The sequence below is a fragment of the Pseudoliparis swirei genome, chromosome 23 (genome assembly GCF_029220125.1).
Source record: "Pseudoliparis swirei isolate HS2019 ecotype Mariana Trench chromosome 23, NWPU_hadal_v1, whole genome shotgun sequence".
In the NCBI taxonomy this organism is placed as follows: domain Eukaryota; kingdom Metazoa; phylum Chordata; class Actinopteri; order Perciformes; family Liparidae; genus Pseudoliparis; species Pseudoliparis swirei.
Window position 1 is genome coordinate 3,656,042 of NC_079410.1, and position 22,175 is coordinate 3,678,216.

Sequence of the window (22,175 nt, forward strand, 5' to 3'; positions counted from 1 at the left end):
GTAATGTGACACGAGAGAGGTCAGGAGTGACCGGACGAAGAGTAACGACCGCGTTGATGAATGCCGTGTGATCCGGGTTACTTCCCCGTGGTCCTTTCATTCCATGTTATTAAAAACAATTAAGATTAAGACTATATGACTGAAATATTGGAGCAAACTGGAAGCAGATTAAACTTAACAATGTGATTTAATCGGGTTACATTACGCATCACTGGGCACATTTGTGGGTTCTTTAATTTCATTTAAAGTGTTTACCTCCTATAATGAATCAATAATAAACTTTATAGCCCAAATTAACTGCTTAAGGTATAAAATGTCTCTATTGAAAGCCATTAAAACCACAATTTCCGATCCCACAGCTGTTACAGCATCCTGTTACATTAGGCTCTCAATCTTAACTCAACAAATATATCAACGTTAGTTTTCCGGTCCTGAACTCCTTCTGTTGTCGGTTTCAGACGCTCGTTACAAAGTATCCTTTTTTTAAATGAACTTGCTTTACAGGAAGTGAAGTTTCTCGCATAATTAATAGAGGAAAACTTCAGATTACTTGATAAAGACGTCGTTAGCCGAAGACCGATAGCATTATTCAGAGGCTTTGTAATGTTTCTGTCGGCATTACGTGTTGTTTTTAAAGTTTATCAAAAAGAAAACAGAGACATTCTGTTAATGCAATTTTCCAAATGTCCAGTTAGATTAGATATGACACCCATGAATCAAAGTAAGTAATATTTAGAGTCTCTATCCGTGATTTATTTAGTTTGAGGCCCAGTAAAAATGAGGAAAAAGTGAAATAATTAACAACTTTTTTTGGGGGGTCAACTAAAGTCAAAGAATGAGTTTGAGTCGAGCCAAAGTAAAGAAAAAGGAAATTTGGATGATGCTCCTCAACACACACACACACACACACACACACAGACGTATTACACACATCTTCAGAGAAGACCTGGACACATTGTCCGTTTTTTTGTGACTGACGCGCAGGGCCCCGAGTCCAACGTCAGCGACGGTTGCAATTACCCACAATGCCCTTCTGCTGTCTGGGAAGAATGAGAAAGGATTGACGTCTTTCTGGCCATCTGCCGCTCTCCGATTCCTCTCCCATCCCTCGCCCTCGACCGCCTCTAACTCCTCGCTGAGAGGATTACATGTGCCGGTATCTCTCTGTGTGTGTGTGTGTGTTTGTTATGTGTGTGTTGCAACTTTTTACAGCCAGTAATTCATTTTTTCTGCCATGTCTTAGTCACCGAGCACTGACGCGTGCCCCCCTTTTCGGGCGGCCGCAAATCCCTTTGTGCAGATTGTGCTTAAGGAATCACAGGAGTCATTTTAAATAAATCTCTTAAGATTGTATTACATATACAATATACACACGAGCCCGACCTGTGACTGAGTTCAGACTTAAGGATGCGGGGAGGCGGTTGATGAAATTAAATCTAAAATGAAAGGCTGTTCAGGGGGGGGGGGGGGAGACCGGGGACGTTATTTTACAAGCATTTAAGAGTTAAAACTGGTACATTTAAAACGTACAACTAAATCAAAAACAGGGTCTCGCCTAAAACGAGGAAATACAAACCATAGATGATATCCACAATATTGACATCAAGATGAGAAGAGCACCGTCAAGAGATCAACAAAGCTGGAGAATTATACAAAATAATGTCTGCTGTTTTTTGTTTTTTTATTGCTTTCTTTCACATGAACCTGTTGGTTTTCTCAAAGATTATTTTAAAGGTACAGTTCAAACATTTTTGGGAGTTAAATTAGAAGATCAATACCACTTTAATGCCTGTAGGGTAAAAGAGCAGCCGGTTAGCTTAGCTTAGCATAAAGACCCTCGGACCGGCATCTTAAGCACTCAACATGTCATTTTTTGTTGTTTAATCAGCACAAAAACAGGAGGGTAAAAACTACTTTACGGATATTTACTGTATTTGACGGACTGTTTCTCGACTGTTGCAGAAAACTAGCGGAGGCTCCAGGAATTCGCTGCTCCCAGACAACAAATAACCCTGCACATATAAAAGAAAAAGCTAAATAATCATTTTTAATGCTTTAATTTTTGCACACACGAAATATAACGTGTTAACTCGTGGGCTGTGGAGGACGCTGGCCGCTGGATTTACTTCCAAACACGAGCGTAACATCCGCGATCCGATCAAATCTAATAATGTTCACCTCCTGCCGGGAGAAATAGAAGTAGAGGAGAAGGAGTCGGGAAAAGGACAAACTTTTCTCACAAATTCCTGTCCTATCCGGAAAATTTAAGGAAGATCAGACGTTCAGGTTTGATCGTGAAAATAACAAAATCAAGACGGAGTAAACGAAGGGGAACAACTATCTATTTAAAGCTCTGCTTCTTAAAGGGCCAGTCTCCACGTTTTAGTGCCTCAAAGCGAGCGAATCCATCACTAATCCAACAGTCGGTTTGAGAGGCGTGGCAACGCAAACCTGCTAGAAACCCTCCAAAACTAATCGACGGGGGGGCTTTTAAAAAGTTTTTCTGGGGTTAAAGATCCGCTCTCACGGCAGGTCGCCGGGCGGCAGGCCATGCCGCCGGTCGTAAGCGGTGTCGTCGCTCTCCTCGCCATCGCTGGTCTCGCCGAAGGCCCTCTCTCTCTCCTCCTCCTCTTCGGTCTCGCTCTCTAGCCTCAGACGCTCCCGTTCCCGCTCTCTCTCCCGGTGGGAGCGGTGCATTGTGGGAATCTGAGAGCAGGGCAGAGAGAGACGTGATGAGAGCGCGTCAACCTTTGAACAAATACAGCCGACGAATGAATACGTCTGGAGGTGAGTCACAAAACTTAGGACAATAATATCTTGTAAATATCAATATGTGATGCTTTCTGTGCTCTGAACATCACCATGTGGGGAGATTTAGGCTTTTATTTTGGAAAGAATACGTGGAGGATTTAAGAGTCGAAGAAGAAGAAGAAAAACAAGAACAACAACAACAAAGAACAACAACAAAAAACGCAACAACATCAACAAGAAGAACGAGAAGAATGTGAAGAAGAACTACAATAACAAGAAAAAAAACAAGAAGAAGAAAATCAACAAGAAGAACGATAACAAGAACCAGAAGAACAAAAAGAAAGTAGAAGAAGAAGAACAACAAACAACAACAAGAACAAGAACAAGAAGAACATCTACAACATCAACAAGAAGAAGAACGAGAAGAACAACAACAACAACAACAACAACAAGAATAAAGTAGAAGAAGAAGAACTACAACAACAAAACAAAAACAAGAAGAAGAAGAACTACAACAACAAGAACAAAAACAAGAAGAAGAAGAACTACAACAACAAGAACAAAAACAAGAAGAAGAACTACAACAACAAGAACAAAAACAAGAAGAAGAAGAAGAAGAAGAAGAAGTAGTAGTTGTAGTTACCTGGTTGTCGTGGCCCGTCCGCACGCATTCACCGCGCCTCCGTCCGGCGGAGGAGGCGCGGTGAATGCGTGCGGACGGGCCGGGGGGAGTGGGAGCAGACGGAGCGCGGAGAGGGGGAGCGGGCGGAGAGGAGGCGGTGGACTGGGAGAGAACGTGGCCGTGGTGGTTCAGCTTGGGCGGGCGAGGGGAGCGGGGGGGGGGGGCAGCTCCGGCGGCCTGAAGGGGTCCACCGGGTCCACCGGGTCCACCGTCTCCGCGAGTAGCGGCGGCGGTGGCTCGAAGTCCAGCTCCTCCTCCGGACGCAGCAGCTGCATCTCCGCCGCGTCCAGTTCGGCGAGCTCGGCCTTTGACAGGTGGTCCACGATGCCGGCGCCGAACGAGTCGCCCACCACGTTGATGGAGGTACGCATCCGGTCCCTGTGTGTGCACTCAAAAAAACGATTCACGCCCTTCTTAGAGGTGACACATTTAAATATTGTTTGATACATTTAAATAAATCAATTACAAAACGAAGATATTTATATTGAATGGGTGTAACACAAAATGTAGGAATACTTTCATTTATTAGATTTACTTAGGTTACACTCACAAAAACGATTCAAGCCCTTCTTAGAGGAGACGCATTTAAATATTGTTTGATACATTTAAATAAATCAATTACAAAAATAGATATTTATATTTAATGGGTGTAACACAAAATGTATGAATACTTTCATTTATTAGATTTATTTAGGTTAGATGGTGTGCATATCAACTCAAAATAAATAATGTGTTTCATTGAGGACTACCCTTTGCACATGCGCCAGCTGAAAATCAGTTGTTTACATGAGTTGAAGACGCTTTCAGGGCTGTACGGTGGTGCGGTGGCTACCACTGTCACCTCAAAGCCAGAGGGCCGTGGGTTCAATTCCCAGTCGGGGCGTTCCTTCTGTGTGGAGTTTGCATATTTTGTTAGTTAGTTTATATTTTGAGTTGGACAAACACTAATTCATTTAATTTAATGAATATCGTTATTTTATTTTAGATGTATTTGATACAAATGAGTTGGACTAACTTAATTACATTTTATTTCACTGATGTGCTCAATTTGAGTTGGAGTTGCATATAATTATTGGATGGAAAACCTGCCAACAATTTAATTGAGTTCATCCAATGAGTCATTTCTTTGAGTGTGTGTGTGTGTGTGTGTATGGAGGGGGGGGGGCACAGTATCAGAGTCAGTGTGTGTGTGTGGGTGTGAGTGTGTACTGTTACTGATTAAACTGGGGAAAGCTCTATCTGGAGCACAGGTGTCAAACACAAGGCCCGCGGGCCGAATGCGGCCCACCACGTCATTTTATGCAGCCCCTGACGGCTTGAAAGACATACGATCACCTTTATGTCCCGTGCTTTTATTTTGAAGGTTACAAACTAAATGGATTTGTGTTATACAATTAGAGAAATGTTGAATAAACAATAATCAAATGCAAAGAGAGTTATTGATCAATATGTTCAGGAGTAGTTTATACACTGCTTCAGGCGCACCGGCCCTATGATGCTGATGTGGCCCAGTGTAAAAATGAGTTGGACACCCCTGATCTGGAGGGTCCGAGAAGAGACTCACCATCACACACACACGCACACACACACACACACACATGCACACACACACGCACACACACACACACACACACACACACTCAACACCTGACTCACAGCAGCCAGTCGACGGCGATGAGCAGGCTGACGTCCTGCGTGGGAAGCCCCACGGCCGTCAGGATCAGGAGCATGGTGACCAGTCCGGCACTGGGAATACTGGCGGCTCCGACACTGGCCAGGGTGGCAGTCAGACTGGGGAGGGGTGTGTGTGTGTGTGTGTGGGGGGGGGGGGTAGCAACATATCAGTCTTGAGAAAGTGCTCTGACGCAAACACAGGAGGTACAGTCACAGGCTTTACATCGGCGAGCAACTTTTTGTGGAGACGCTGCGCACTTGAACGCACCGCGAAAAAAAGGCAGGAAAGAGGCGGGAAGGAGGCGGGAAGGAGGCGGCGGCACGTATTAGTTCCAAACATGCGTGAGAGGAAACCATTATGGCCTGTAGTGCAAATTATAAAAGAACACAGACGAGAAAACAAACAAGTCAGACGCAGTTAAGTAATTTGTGTTTGTCAAATCAGAAGAAGACATGCTTTATTGAGGCCCGAGGGGAAATCCTCCGCTGTAAGCTCACACACACACACACGCACACACGCACACACACACATTAATGGAGGGATGGGGGGCTTTAGTGGTGTTAACATTGGTCATAACTCACTTGTATAATAAAAGGAGGGTATGTTTGATAAAAGCTAAAAGAAACCAGACTCAATGCTGGAAACCACAGATTCTCCACCAGCTGCCGAGTGAACTCTCTCAGTCAGACGAGCGTCTGCCAATAAACGCAATTAGTCCAACTTCTCTTGGCGTGTCCGGGCCCTCGAGGGCTCGGATAGCGCTCGAGGTTCGATTAAAAGGGGGAATCCGCCAGCTGAGTAATGAGGCGCGAGGATGCATCGAGAAATATTAGATAAAAGAAGCAGGTTTTAATCCAGCAGCAATCACACGAAACTCACATATGCAGCATGCGAGAGATCGGACTGTCGGAATAAATTTAATCCCTTCGTACCTCGCCGTGTTATCGCACCGGTGTCACCGCCTGCAGGATTAACACGGATTTACAGGGTTAACACCACAGCGACAACTTTATCCACGACAAAGGGACGTGAAGACAATGGCACGATGTGAGTCGTTATGTGACCGGATAAAAAGAACGGAGTGAATCGTTTCACGTGTTAAATGTCTCAGGAACCAAGATGGTGGCAGCAACCTGTCAATCACCTTGTAGCTCCGCCCCTAAAGCGTCCCCTGCTTTATGGTCTGTGTGACTCCAAAGGACCATCATGTACTAAATGATGACATCATGCTGTATAGAAGAAGACTTGAAACAAGAGATTGAGATTAAATCAAGAGAGAAGTAATTTATATAGACTTCTATCCAACCAGAGGAGTCGGCCGCTAGTGGTCAGTAGAGAGAATGCAGCTTTAACACACGAAGCATAAACTTCTATACAACCAGAGGAGTCGCCCCCTGGTGGTCAGGAGAGAGAATGAAGCTTTAACACATGAAGCATAGACTTCTATACAACCAGAGGAGTCGCCCCTGGTGGTCAGTAGAGAGAATGCAGCTTTAACACATGAAGCATAGACTTCTATACAACCAGAGGAGTCGCCCCCTGGTGGTCAGGAGAGAGAATGCAGCTTTAACACATGAAGCATAAACTTCTATACAACCACAGGAGTGGCCCCGTGGTGACCAGGAGAGAGAATGAAGCTTTAACACATGAAGCATAGACTTCTATACAACCAGAGAAGTCGCCCCCTGGTGGCCAGGAGAGAGAATGCAGCTTTAACACATGAAGCATAGACTTCTATACAACCACAGGAGTGGCCCCGTGGTGGTCAGGAGAGAGAATGCAGCTTTAACACATGAAGCATAGACTTCTATACAACCACAGGAGTGGCCCCGTGGTGGTCAGGAGAGAGAATGCAGACTTTTCAAAGTCTGTGATTTGTGTCTTCCTTATCTTCTTAAAACATAGACAACAAATAGTTTGTGAAGCTTCATACTTGGTGGTCATTGAGTGGGAGATGTCGTTCATCTGGGCGATGAAGATGGCCGCCATGTTGATGGTGGCGCCGATGGGCAGCACGAAGCGAATCACGCGCTTGTCGATCTTCAGATTCTCCTCCAGGCAGCGGAAGGTGACGGGCAACGTTCCTTCACTGAGAGGGGGAATAAGGAGAAGAAGGTGAAGAAGGAGAAGATGAGGAATAAGAAGAACAGGAAGAAAAACAGGAAGAAGAACAAGGAGAAGAAGAAGATGGAAAAAAGAAGAAGATGTGGAAGAACAAGAAGAAGAACGAGAAGAAAAACAAGAACAACAATAGGAACACAAGAAGAAGACAAACAAAAATAACAAGAAGAAGACAATGAAGAAGAAGAAGAACAACAATATGAAGAAGAACAAAAAGAACAAGAAGAAGGAGACGATGAAGAGCAAGAAAAAGGAGACAGAGATGAAGGGTGGAGTCGGGTGGAGACACTGGAGTCGGGTGGAGACACTGGAGTCGGGTGGAGACACTGGAGTCGGGTGGAGACACTGGAGTCGGGTGGAGTCGGCCGACAGCCTCCCGGCAGCTGCCGCCGGCTGCGATCCTCCCGACAGGAGAATGAAAGGAATCTGATTCTGGCCTCTGAGCTGAGGCCAGAATATAGTGAGAGGAACACGTTGATGGATTAAAGGCCTGAAGTCATGTGACCGACCCACAGCTGCTTTCAGCGGGCGATGCCGAGCCGGGCTGAGCCGAGCCCGGGTCGGGCCGGAACGGGCCGAGTCAAGACCGAGCCGAACCGAGCCGGGCCGGACCGGGCCGAGTCAAGACCGAGCCGAACCGAGCCGGGCCGAGCCGGGCCGGACCGAGTCAAGACCGAGGCGGGCTGAGCTGAGCCGAGCCGATCCGGGCCGAGCCGAGCCGGGCCGGACCGAGTCAAGACCGAGCCGGGCCGAGCCGATCCGGGCCGAGCCGGGCCGGACCGAGTCAAGACCGAGGTGGGCCGGGCCGAGTCAAGATTATTACCCCGGATCGAGCTGCAGAACTAGCGGCAGGTGAACGGCAATCAATCACAGCGGCTACGACAGCTGCTCCAGGGAATAGATGTTTGAGAGAAGAGACATGTGTTAACACACACACACACACACACACACACACACTCTCTCTCTCCGCGTCCTACCTGCTCGCGGTGCCCAGGGCCGTGATCCAGGCCTGGAAGATCTCCTGGTAGAACGTAAACGGGTTTTTCCTGGTGATGGCGAAGAAGATGGCGGGCAGGATCAAGCCGCCGTGGATCAGCAGGCCGACCACGACGGTCACCGCGCCACCACCTCCAGCTTCCCGATGGCCGCGATCTTCCCCGCGATGAGGGAGGCGATGCCGACGGGGGAGTACCTGGGGGGGGAGGAGTCAGAGCACATCTCCACACCTGGAAGTGATTATCGGTCGAGGACGAGATGTTAAATCGAGCTCCACGTCTTCATCGGCGTCTCGGCTCGAGGGGACGGGTTCTGGGATCTCTGGTTCCCAACCCTTCCGGAGTGCAGTTGTTCTCCAGCGCTGTGAATTGAGTCGTTGTCCCCCCCCCCCCACCACCACACCTCCGCCTCCTCCTATGAAGATCAAGAAGACGAAAAATGAGAAGAACACAAGAAGGAGAACACGAAAAGAAGACGATGAAGAACAAGAACAAGAAGAACTAGAAGAAGAACAATAGGGACACAAGAAGAAGACGAACAAAAATAACAAGAAGACAATGAAGAAGAAGAACAACAACAACAATATGAAGAAGAACAAGAATAAGTAGATGACAAAGAAGAACAAGAAGGAGATCAAGAACAAGAAGAAGGAGACGATGAAGAACAAGAAAAAGGAGAAGAAGAAGAAGGAGAATGGAGTCAAAGTGAGCGCCCCCCCCCCGGTTGCAGGGTTCTGATGGATGTTCTCCGTGCGCGGCGTGTTCTGTGTACACTGGACTCCGGCGTTCTTGGCGCCCCGTGAGTTATCTGTTTACTCTGCGGAGCGGGACGCCATTCCTTCACCGGCGTCCGGCTGCACACGCAGACGTCCACGAGAGCATCCCCCCCCCCCCCCTACTCTGTCTTTCTCAGCCTCGTGGTCCTGCGGAGCGTCAAGGCCTCTCTCTCTCTCTCTCTCTCTCTCTCTCTCTCTCTCTCTCTCTCTCTCTCTCTCTCTCTCTCTCTCTCTCATGCATCTTTTCACGTCTGCCGTCCTTCCCGCCGAGGCATCTGCTTTTTGCCAAGTGGCTCCTCGGGCTCCGTCTGCGGATCCATTACATTTTGGAGATGTTTCCCCCCCCCCCCCCCCCCGGGCCCCCCGACTCTCGGCTACTCCCCCGGCATACCACAGACTCCAGCATGTGCCAGGGAAACCCTCTATCTCTCTCTCTCTCTCTCTCTTTCCATCTGTCCGTGTCCCTCACTAAACACTCTTTTTCTCCCTCTTTCCGCTCCTCTTCGCTCCTCTTCGTCGGCCCCGGGTTCCCACAACACGCCGTCCACGCCTTATCCATCACTGTCACATGACCTCCGTGTGTGGTTTCCTCCTCACGAGCGACCACACACACACACACACACACACGGCGGGCGGGACACTGACCACATGATCATGGAAACCATCGTCATGATGATTTCGTTGAGGATGATGAAGAAGTCGCACATGACCTTCCCCCGCTCGCCCATCCGGCTCATGCAGAGCCCGAAGGTGATGAAGAAGCCGATGAGGCCTGCGGGAGGAGACGCAACGCGTCACCGGGGAAAACAGAAGAGGAGGAAGAGGAGGAGAACAGGCCGGGCCGCTCCACTCACCGAGGACGTTCATGCCCCATTTGTACTCCAGCTTCTTCCGGCTCACGATGATGAGCTCGGATTGGTTCGGCGGCGCCACCGGCACCGTCTGGACCTGGGAGGGGGAGGAGTTTCAGAGAGACGGTTCTCCTCTCTGGTCGCTCAACACAGTTACACACAGAACAATGGAGGTGCCTTCAGGAACCGAAAATGGATCTTTAGAGTGATGCCATTGAAGAACCATTTATGGTTCCACAAAGAACCTTTCAAACCAGGGTTCTTTAAAGAACCATTTCCTTAAAGAGTTCTTCAAATAACCGAAAAGGTGTCTCAAAGAACCTTCAAGAAATGGTTCTCTAAGGCACCCTATTTGGTTCCTCAAAGAACCCTTCAAGCCATGCAGGGTTCCTTAAATAGTTCGTCAAAGACCCTATAAAGGTGTCTTAAAGAACCTTAAAAAAGGTTCTTCACGGCATCATTTATGAATGAATGAATGATCTTTATTTGTCATTGTGCAAAGGAACAACGAAATTTAGATGCAATCCCAAGGTGCTAATAGGACAATAGACAATATAAAAACAACAAGACAATATAAACAAGACAATATAAAAACCAGAATGAATCATAAATAGACATAGGGGAACTATACATAAGTATAAATGAGATCTATGGATGTAAATATAAATATAAAAATAAGTATAATAAACTACGTATGTAAACTAGGCATATTTCTTAGTGTAAACCTAAGTTTTTATTGCACGATTCCTCATATTGAACGGGGATGCGACATTTGACTCTCTAAAAACTTAGCAGCGTTTAGTGCGCTTATGGCCCTCGGAAAGAAGCTGAACTTGAGTCTGTTGGTCCGGGTATACATAGTCTTGAAGCGCCTGCCTGAGCGCAGCCGTACAAAGTGTTCGTTGCCCGGGTGAGATGGATCCTTGAGGATCTTGACTGCCTTCTTAAGGCAGCGAGAGCTGTATAGTTCTTGCAGGGAGGGGAGGGGGCACCCGATGATCTTCTGGGCCGAGTTGACGACCCTCTGAAGCGCGTTCCTCTCTGCGGCTGTGCAGCTGAGGAACCACACGCAGATGCAATAGGTGAGGACGCTCTCCACGGAGCAGCGGTAGAAGGACACAAGCAGATCCTGTCTGAGGTGGTAATTCCTGAGTATTCTCAGGAAGTAGAGTCTCTGCTGTGCCTTCTTGACGATCGCCGTGGTGTTGGTTCTCCAGGACAGGTCCTCAGCCAGGTGAACGCCCAGGAATCTGAAGACCGAGACTCTCTCCACACAGTCCCCGTCAATGTACAGGGGCTGGATGACAGTTTTCTTCCTTCTGTAATCGATGATCATCTCCTGGGTTTTGAGCTTGTTCAGCTGCAGGTTGTTCGCTTTGCACAACACAAACAGCTGCTCCACCTCGTCGCGATGCAGCGTCTCGTCACCCGGAGATGCAGCCCACCACAGTGGTGTCGTCAGCAAACTTTATGATGGAGTTGCTGGGGTGGGCGGCGGTGAAGTCATTAGTGTAGAGGGAGTAGTAGGGGCTCAGCACGCAGCCCTGGGGGACCCGGTGCTGAGGCTGAGGGCCGTGGAGGTGTGGGGACCTATCCTCACCCTCTGGGGCGGTCAGACAGGAAGTCCTTAATCCAACGGCAGGTAGAGTGTGATAATCCCAGGTCTGACAGTTTTGTCACCAGTCTGTCAGGAAGGATGGTGTTAAATGCCGAGCAGAAGTCCATGAAGAGCAGCCGTGCGTAGCTCCCCCCCCCCTCCAGGTGAGACAGGGCAGAGTGGAGAGCTGCGGCGATGGCGTCATCCGTGGACCTGTTTGCTCTGTATGCAAACTGGTGACGGTCCAGGCAGGCGGAAGGGATGAGATGATGTGGAACGAACCAGCTTCTCGAAGCACTTCATGGGGATGGGGGTGAGTGCCACTGGACGGTAGTCGTTTAAGCAGCTGATGGTTTTCTTTTTTGGCACCGGGATGATTGTGGAGGTTTTCAGGCAGGATGGGACGGTGGCCTGGGACAGGGACTGGTTGAAGATCTTGGTGAAGACCCCCGCCAGCTGGTCGGCGCAGTCTCTCAACACCCGTCCCGAGACGCCGTCCGGCCCTGCTGCTTTCCTCGGGTTCACGGCCTTCAGCGTGCGTCTCACTTCGTGTTCCGTGAGGATGAGGCTGCTGTGGGCTGGTGGATGTGGTGTGGCTGCTTCCGTTGGTCCCACCTCGTAGCGGGCGTAGAAGGAGTTCAGCTCTTCCACCAACTGAGGGTCGCCCCCGTCAGCCGAGGGGTGGCTGGGTCTGTAGTTTGTCATGTGTTGGACCCCCTGCCACACCTGCCTGGAGTCGTTACTCTGGAAGCAGTCCTCAATCTTCGCCTTGTAGTCCGCCTTTATGGTTCCACAAAGAACCTTTCAAACCAAGGTTCTTTAAAGAACCATTTCCTTTAATAGATCTTCAAATAACCTATAAAGGTGCCTCAAAGAACCTTCAGAAATGGTTCTTTAAGGCACAATTTCTGTTTCCTCAAAGAACCTTTTAAACCATGCAGGGTTCTTTAAATAGTTTGTCAAAGAACCTATAAAGGTGCCTCAAAGAACCTTCAGAAATGGTTCTTTAAGGCACCATTTCTGGTTCCACAAAGAACCTTTCAATCCAGGGTTCTTTAAAGAACCATTTCCTCAAAGAGTTCTTCAAAGAACCTGGAAAGGTGTCTCAAAGAACCTTCAAAAAAAGGTTCTTTAAGGCACCATTTCCAAATCGTTCTTCAGGTGATGGTTCTTCGTAGAACCACAAAGAACAACGAGTCAACAAGTGAAGTTGTTTGTTGTTGTGTGGCGTAACGTGGAGAAGAAGAATGAATAGATGACGCTCATTGTGCTTAATGTGTTTGATGAAAAGACAAAAGAGGGATGGAGAGACTCTCGCATGGAGAAAAACAAAGGAGGGAACAGAAAAGACGAGAAAAGAGGGTTGAAAGCGGAACCACGATTCCTTCCTGCAGAAGCAATTAATGCGTTTTTTACGACTTCAATGAATCCCCGACGAGAACAAACAAAAGAGGCCGTAAAACAGAGATGCAGACAGGAAAGAGAGAGCAGAGAGAGAAGAGAGAGAAGAGAGACAGAGAAAGAAGAGAGAAGAGAGAGAAGAGAGAGAAGGCTGTAAGCCGGTGGTAAAGAAAGATGTGGATGTTGCAGATGTGCAGAGATTAGCAGCCGACCCTCAACACCCGGCTATTTAATTTCCGTCTCAATTTAGCAGAGCTTAAAGTTATATAAAAAAATTTTTTGCGGGAGGGATTCTTTTGTCTAAACAACAGTAATTTAAAAATGCTATCAAATGAAAAGGGGCTTTAAGTGTGTAGTTTTATTAGGGGAGCTCTGCTTTCATCAAAACTTCCTTTTTTAGTTTTTTTTTTTTACAATTACACTTTTAAGGTCAAACTCGCAACCTTAAAGGAACTTTGTTTTGGGTCGTGTTTTATACACTAAAACAATATAAACAGCTTCTCTAAAATATATATGTATGTGTATCCTCCTCTGTTGCTCTCCTGAAGGTTTCTTCCCTTTTTTCCCCCCTGAAGGGTTATTTGGGAGTTTTTCCTGGTCCGATGTGAGGTTTTGGGGCAGGGATGTCTATGTGTACAGATTGTAAAGCACTCCGAGACAAATTTGTAATTTGTGAAATTGGGCTATACAAATAAACTGAATTGAATTGAATATATATATGTAAATATATAAATTCATATATATGTATATATATATATATACATATATATATATACATACACATATATACATATATATATGTATATACATACATATATATATATGTATATATATATATATATGTATGTATACATATATATATGTATATATACTGTATATACATATATATGTATATATTTACATATATACATACATATATATATATTTTAGAGAAGCTGTTTATATTGTCTCTAAAATATATATATATGTATGTATATATATATGCATGTATATATACATACTTATATATATACATACATATATGTATATATATTCAATTCAATTCAATTCAGTTTATTTGTATAGCCCAATTTCACAAATTACAAATTTGTCTGAGTGCTTTACAATCTGTACACATAGACATCCCTGCCCCAAAACCTCACATCGGACCAGGAAAAACTCCCAAATAACCCTTCAGGGGGAAAAAAAGGGAAGAAACCTGCAGGAGAGCAACAGAGGAGGATCCCTCTCCAGGATGGACAGATGCAACAGATGTAATGTGTACAGAAGGACAGATTTAGAGTTAAAATACATTCAATGAATATGACAGAGTGTATGAATAGTTCATAGTAGGCATATTCCACGATGGAGACCTCCACGATCCATCAGGCAGATGGCGGTTGGGAGGAGGAGTGGGCGGAGTCTCAACAGTGGGTGGAGTCTCAACAGGACAGTGGCGTAGTCAGGAGCAGGAATTCCACGACCCAGACCTCGATGATCCATCAGGCAGATAGGATCTATGCTGTCTCATAGGGTCCGATGACCCCATGAGACGTGAAGTCAAAAGGACTCCGGGGAGAAAGCAGAGTTAGTAACGTGTGATTGAGAGATGAAAATTCATCCTTAAGGAGAGAAAAAAGAGGAGATAGGTACTCAGTGCATCCTAAAACGTCCCCCGGCAGCTATAAGCCTATAGCAGCATATCAAGGGGCTGGACCAGGTGAACCTGATTCAGCCCTAACTATAAGCTCTGTCAAAGAGGAAAGTCTTCAGTCGACTCTTAAACGAGGTGACTGTGTCTGCCTCCCGGACTGAAATTGGAAGCTGGTTCCATAAAAGAGGAGCTTGATAACTAAAGGCTCTGGCTCCCATTCTACTTTTTAAGACTCTGGGAACTACAAGTAGTCCCACATTTAGTGAGCGTAGCTCTCTAGTGGGGCAATATGGTACTACAAGCTCCTTAAGATATGATGGTGCATCACCAATCAAGGCTTTGTACGTTAAGAGAAGAATTTTAAAAGTGATTCTTGATTTTACTGGGAGCCAGTGCAGAGCAGCTAGTGCAGGAGTGATGTGATCTCTTTTCTTAGTTTTAGTGAGAACACGAGCTGCAGCATTCTGGATCAACTGGAGGGACCTAAGAGATTTATTAGAGCAGCCTGCTAATAAGGAGTTGCAGTAATCCAGTCTCGAAGTAACGAACGCGTGAACCAATTTTTCTGCATCTTTTTGAGACAAGATGTGCCTGATTTTTGAAATATTACGTAGATGAAAGAATGCATTCCTTGAGATTTGCTTTACGTGGGAGTTGATTGATTGATTGATTGATATATTTATTTGTCGTTTGCCAGAGTACAGGTACAAAAGCATCGAAATTACAAGAAAGGGTGGATGAAAGATTACAGCATAACATGAGGGAAGAAAAAACACCAACCCCCGACTATGCCCGGGAGCAGGAAAACACCTTAGCACATAAGCACATACATTTTAGACATGACTTGCAACGAGTAGGAAGGGGAGGAGGTAATCCAACAACTGGGTGATCTAAGCCCATCCATTGGGGGCAGAAGGTAACCAGCACCGACAAGCAGCCAGCCGTCCGGCGCCAACATAGCGCCAGCCACAGCCCCGTCCGGTCCCTGGTCCGGTCCACTGGGGTAAAAGCAGGCGAGGCGTGGGATGGGGGAGGGGTAGTGAATGCAATCAGTATTATTGAAAGTTCGTGTCCCCAGGCCACAACAGACAGAGTTCTCAGTCCGCAAGATGGTCGTTGCCATGGAGATAGCCTTGAAAGGTCCTGGGAGAAAACAACCACAGGTGTCTGTGGATAGGGGGAAGGGAATGAGAGAGGTTCTCACTTCAGCGATCTTCAGGGGAGTTGTTGTTCCAGTAACGGCCTTGGCCAAGGCACCGTTCTGGTTGAGGGAGCCGAAAGCAGATAAGATTGGGATTGTTTGGTCTGCCAGCAGCTACATCCAATTTGCGCACCTGCTATTCCACCACTTTCCTCCCGTTAAAGGACAAGACCCGATCAAAGATAACGCCAAGATTCTTTACAGTGGTGTTGGATGCCAGGGCAATGCCGTCTACAGAATCCACATCACCAGATAATTGATCTCTGAGGTGCTCAGGGCCGATTAAAATTACTTCGGTTTTGTCTGAGTTTAACATCAAGAAGTTGCAGGTCATCCATGTTTTTATGTCTTTAAGACATGCTTGAATTTTACCGAGTTGGTTGCTCTCCTCTGGTTTTATCGATAAATATAGTTGAGTATCATCTGCATAACAATGAAAGTTTATGGAGTGTTTCCTGATAATATTGCCCAAAGGAAGCATGTATAAGGTAAATAAAATTGGTCCAAGCACAGAACCTTGTGGAACTCCGTGATTAACGTTGGTGGTTATCGAGGCGTCATCGTTTACAAATACAAACTGAGATCGATCTGATAAATAGGATTTAAACCAAATTAGTGCCGTGCCTGAAATGCCAATCGACTGCTCCAGTCTCTGTAACAGGATGTCATGGTCAAGGGTGTCGAATGCAGCACTAAGGTCTAACAAGACCAGGACAGAGAGGAGTCCTTTATCTGCTGCCATTAAGAGGTCATTTGTAATTTTCACCAGTGCCGTCTCGGTGCTGTGGTGTTTTCTAAATCCTGATTGAAATTTCTCAAATAAACTATTATGATGTAGAAAGTCGCACAACTGATTTGCGACCACTTTCTCAAGGATCTTGGAGAGGAAGGGGAGGTTAGAGATCGGTCTGTAGTTAGCCAACACCTCTGGATCCAGAGTGGGCTTCTTCAGGAGAGGTTTAATAACAGCCACTTTGAAGGAGTGTGGTACGTGGCCTGTTAGCAGAGACACATTGATAATATCTAATAGAGAGCCGCCAATTAAAGGCAAAACGTCTTTAAGCAGCCTCGTCGGGATGGGGTCCAAGAGACAGGTAGAGGTGTTCGAAGTAGAAACCGTTGAATATATAGTCAATGTAGTTTGGTGAACATCATCTTAAAGATAAATGATATTAAAGGACTTATAGCCTGACTTCAATCATGCTGGACCAGTATTGGCCAACTTGTCCTAGATCCCGTATACTTGTATTTTGATGGCCGGGGGGGGGGGGGGGTACCTGTTGGAAGCAGGACTGCACCAGGTTCTCCGGGAAGAGGTTCCTGAGCAGGTCCAGGAAGGCGTCCATGCTGTTGACCTCCTGGTTCTTCGGGGCCGAGTTCGCCGACGACTCGCCCCTCAGCTTGGGGTTCCCCGGGTGGATCCCCAACACCAGGATGACCCCGAGGATGGCGGCGATCACGGTGGTGGTCATGTCGTAGACCATGGCTCTGCTGCCCATGCGGCCACTGGAGCAGGCGTCCAGCCCGGCCAGCCCTGAACCGGACCCACAGGTATAATGCAGGTAAACATACGTATGGATGAATTTACATGATTTAATCAGGAGGCCTCTGATTGGAGGTTTTCCCAGGGCACGCCCAACTGGGAGGAGGCCCCGGGGGGAGACCCAGAACCCGCTGGAGGGAGGACATGGGAACGCCTCGGGGGCCCCCAGGATGAGCTGGGTTGGAGAGGGAAGTCTGGGTCGACCCGGCCCCCAGATAAGCATAAGACAATGAAAGGATGGATGTAATAACATCCGTTAGCCATTAAGCCAGCCGTACAATCTTACTCTTAACATCTTTAATAACATTATTTTAGCTTAAGTATGACTAAGTTTAAAAAACGTTCAATAAACTGATATATTTTGGATGTTCAGCCAGATGGCGATACCAGATTGCTCTTAAAATGCTTGTAAAAAGCTCAAGTTTCACATTAGGGCCCTATATTATTATTATTATTATTATTATAACATTATTTTAGTTTTATATCATGTGGTCATAAGTAAACGTTAAGCACGTCAGTAAAATAACATTACATGTTCGTATTACGTTATTCTCATCGTTGACTTTGAAAGGATTATTCGAGGACATGGTGCCCCTTCAAAATAAAGCATCACTTCCTGTGTGCCAGACCTGTGATGAGGCTGGAGATGATCAGAGGCAGGATGAGCATCTTCAGCATCCGCATCAGGATCTCTCCGGGGAAGGAGATCAGGATGAGGGCGGAGTCGTCCTTCACCCTCATGTAGCGCAGCGTCATCCCGAACAGCACCCCCATCACTACACCTGGGGGGGGGGGGGGGGGAGGAGAGGAGAGAGGAGTAATCGAGGGTTAGGAAAGGAAAGGAAAAGATGGGAGTTTAAAGGGGAAGAGGAGAGGAGAGGGAAATGGAGGAGGCAAGTAGATGAGAGAACCAATTGAGGGTCAGGAGATGAAAGGAAAAGGAGGAAAGAAGAGGATGGGAGTTGAAAGAGAGGAGGCAAGGAGAGGAGAGAAGAGGAGTAATTGAGGGTTAGGAGAGGAAGCAAAGGAAAGAGGGGAGGAGGAGAGGGGAGCGAAAGAGAGAAGGCAAGTAGAGGAGAAGAAAGAGAAAGGGAGAGGAGAGGAGGTAAGTAGAGAGGAGAGGAGTAATTGAGGGTCAGGAGAGGAAAAGGCAAGGAAAGAAGAGGACGGGAGTTGAAATGGGAAGAGGGGAAGAGAGGGAAAGAGAGGATGCAAGTGGAGAGAAGAGGAGTCATTGAGGGTTAGGAGAGGAAAGAAAAGAGGTGAGGAAAAGGGGAGGAGGAGAGGAGAGAGAGAAGAGAATAGGCAAGTAGAGGAGAAGAAATGAAAAGGGAGAGGATAGGATGTAATAGAGGAGAGAGGAGAGGAGTAATTGAGGGTCACGAGAGGAGAGGAAAAGGAAAGGAAAGGGAGGAAAAGAGGATAAAAGGAGTGTATGGGAGATGAAATAGGGAGGAGGAGATGAGAGGGAAAGAGAGGAGGTAAGTAGAGGAGAAGAAAGGGAAAGGGAGATGCGAGGAACGAAAGAAGATGATAAAGGAGAGGATGGGAGATGAAAGGGGAGGAGGAGAGGAGAGGGAAAGAGAGGAGGCAAGTAAAGGAGAGGAGAGGAGTAATTGAGGGTTAGGAGAGGAGAGGAAAAGAACGGAAAGAAGAGGATAAAAGGTGAGGGAAAGGGAGAGGAGAGGAAGGGAGAAAAATGGAGAAGAGAAGGAGATACGATAAAGGGAGATATTAGCAGATACTTTGTGTACTTTGTTATTTTTTATTACGAAATCAGCCAAATATGAGAAACATCTAAACCTCTGTTGTGTTATTGTGGATGTTGATGGACTCTTCTCCTCCCTCTCTTCCTTCTCTTCCCTCTCTTCCCTCTCTCGTCGCTAAAGGAAAGTTATTCTCTCATCGGGCAGTGAGACCTAGCTGACTAATGACGTCCGTCCCCTGTAATGTAAACAAGGTTTAACTCCGGCTGACAAATGATGGACAAAGAATAACCCACTTCTCTACTTTGCAGGGTCTTCTTTCTTTTTCCTTTTCCTCTGCAGACTCAAAGTTCCCAGAGGAAGACTCAAGAAAACAAGCCAGAGACGTCTCAGGTGGGGAAATGACCTCATCCGGACATCAAATTCACTCGCAAAAAGGCTATTTTTCCCCTCTTTTTTAACAATAAACCTCCATCACTTCTCTTCTATTGTCTTTTTAAAACAAGCCTGTGGCGTTCCCAGTGCACCGTACCTACCCCCCACGGTGAGAGCCAGCAGCAGGCTGTGGGTGTTGCGGCTGCAGTGGCCGGCATCTTTATACACCACGTCCGTGTTGTCGTCCTCTTTCTCCTTCCTGTTGGCGTTGGACTGGTTCGTCATCCTGCCTGTGGAGACGGTGGGGCGAGGTGGGGTTATGGACTGGGTTTCTATAGGTGTGTGTGTGCGTGTGGTTGAAAACAACAATGGCGGCTCCCGAAGAGGTTGCAGCATCCGTTGGTTATTCGAGTATTTCTTCATTGAAGGAAGAAGAAAGAACACTGGAGGGTTTTTCTGAATGGAAAACTGTTTACTATTCTCTCGACTATTCTCTCACAAATGGACGTGATGGCGCTGTGCCAACGGCTGCTTGTTTCAGTAGTGGCGTTTTGCTTTTATTTTATTGTCTTTTTTTTCACTTTTCCTCTCTTTTTCTTTTTCTTTTCTTTCACGTTTGTCTTAGTTACGGTCGGACACTGGACCATAACTACTTTTTTCGATAATTCTACTGTGGCTTTTGTTCACTTTGTCGTGAGTATCGGAGAGCCACAGCAAAACAATGACGGGGACCGTCGTCTACTCGCGTGCTCAGTTGATCGCGCTGTGCAGGCCGAAGCTTCTGCCTGGAGAAAGACCTGTGATCCCGCTGGAGCTACGGAGAAGGGCTCGCGGTTGCAGATCGGGTGTCAAGCGGAGGGCTAAAACGAGGAGATACAAACCCTCGGTACCGTCGATCATAACGGGGAACGTGAGGTCTTTGGCGAATAAGACGGATGAGCTCGGCGCTGGTAATGACTGAGAGGATCTTCCGTGAGAGCAGTCTCTTGTGCTTCACTGAGACGTGGCTGCACGCGGACTATCCGGATCACAGCGCGTCTTTGCCCGGCTTCAGGACTGTTCGGGCTGACAGAGACGCTACACAGAGCGATAAGAAGAGGGGGGGCGGGATCGCTGTTTATGTGAATGAACGGTGGTGCCACCCGGACCATGTGTGCGTGAAGCAGCGCTTCTGTAGCCCGAACATTGAACTGTTGGCCGTGGGGATGCGCCCGTACTATTTGCCGAGAGAGTTCACGTCCGCCATTGTGGTTGTCGTGTTCGTGCCGCCATCAGCTGACGCTGAGGAAGCTGTGGACACCATCCACTCCACTGTGTCTGCTCTGCTGAATCATCAGCCTGGAGCATTCATGGCTATCACTGGTGACTTTAACCACACCACATTGGAAAAAGCTCTGCCAACCTTCCATCAATACATAGACTGCCCAACAAGGAACAATAAAACTCTGGACTTGCTGTATGCTAATACTAAGGACGCATACAGCGCCACTGCCCTTCCCCTCGGCAGGTCTGATCATGACCTGGTCCGGCTGACACCCAGGTATGTTCCTCTGGTGAAGAGGCTGCGGTGACCACCAGGACTGTGAGGAGGTGGTCTCTGGAGGCTAACGACGCTCTACAGGACTAGGTGAAATAAACGGACTGGGATGTGCTGTGTGGACCGCACGGGAGGACATCAACAGTATGACCGACTGCATCACGGAATACATCAAGTTCTGTGAACACACCACCATCCCATCACGGACTGTGCGCTGCTTCCCCAACAACAAGCCCTGGATCACCAGGGACCTGAAGGCGCTTCTTAACATGAAGAAAGCTGCTTTCAGGTCTGGAGACAGGGATGAGCTGAGGAAAGCCCAGCGCAACCTGAAGGTGAAGCTCAGGGAGGGCAAGGACTCCTACAGGAGGAAGCTGGAGGCCAAACTCCAGCTGAACAACACAAGGGAGGTGTGGTCTGGCATGAAGCAGATAACTGGCTTCAAGGTGGGATGGAGACAGCCAGGGGGCTCCCTGGAGAGGGCCAACCAGCTGAACTGTTTTTTCAATAGGTTCAGTTCACAGCCCTCTCCTGTCTCCTCCACACATCACACCTCCCAAACACCTCCCCCTCTGTCCCCCTGCTGAGCTGCACATCCACCGAGCCCTCAATAACAATGGGCTCCTCCACCCTCCCCCTCTCTCTGTGACGACTGACCAGGTGAGAAGACAGCTGGAGAAACTACTCCAGCGCAGAGCTGAAGGTCCTGATGGCATCAGCCCCAGGGTCCTAAAGACCTGCGCCACCCAGCTGTCTGGTGTCCTGCAGCGCCTCTTCACCCTCAGCCTGAGGCTGGGGGAAGTCCCGGTGCTGTGGAAGACGTCGTGCCTGGTCCCTGTCCCAAAGAAGTCAACACCATCTGGCCTCAATGACTACCGACCGGTCGCCCTCACCTCCCATGTGATGAAGGTGCTGGAGAGGCTGGTCTTGGCCCGCCTCCGGCCGCAGGTGAAATCGTCGCTGGACCCTCTGCAATTTGCTTACCAGCCTCATGTGGGAGTGGACGACGCCATCATCTACCTGCTGCAACGAGCTCAGTCGCACCTGGATGGAACCGGTGTCTCTGTGAGAGTCACTTTCAGAAACAGGTTTATTGCCAAAGAATGAATGTTTTCACAAACAAACGAGGAATTTTTTTTGGTGGAAGGTGCAACATTTGGACATGACAAACAACAATCAGAGGAGGAGGAAGAGGAAGGAGCGGGAAGAAGGAGGAGAGGGAAGGTGAAGAAGAGGTGGTAGTCCTGGGGTGACAGTCAGTCAGTCGTCATGATGGACCTCCCCCGCTTCAGTGACCTAGGACCTGGAGCTTGTCTTTGGCTGTGGCTGCA

The 22,175-nt window shown here is 47.6% G+C and overlaps 1 pseudogene; it reads right to left on the minus strand.

Moving 5' to 3' along the window:
• Positions 1-1,492: 1,492 nt before the first annotated feature.
• LOC130188468 (excitatory amino acid transporter 2-like) overlaps positions 1,493-22,175 on the minus strand; it is a 49,331-nt pseudogene continuing 28,648 nt past the window's right edge.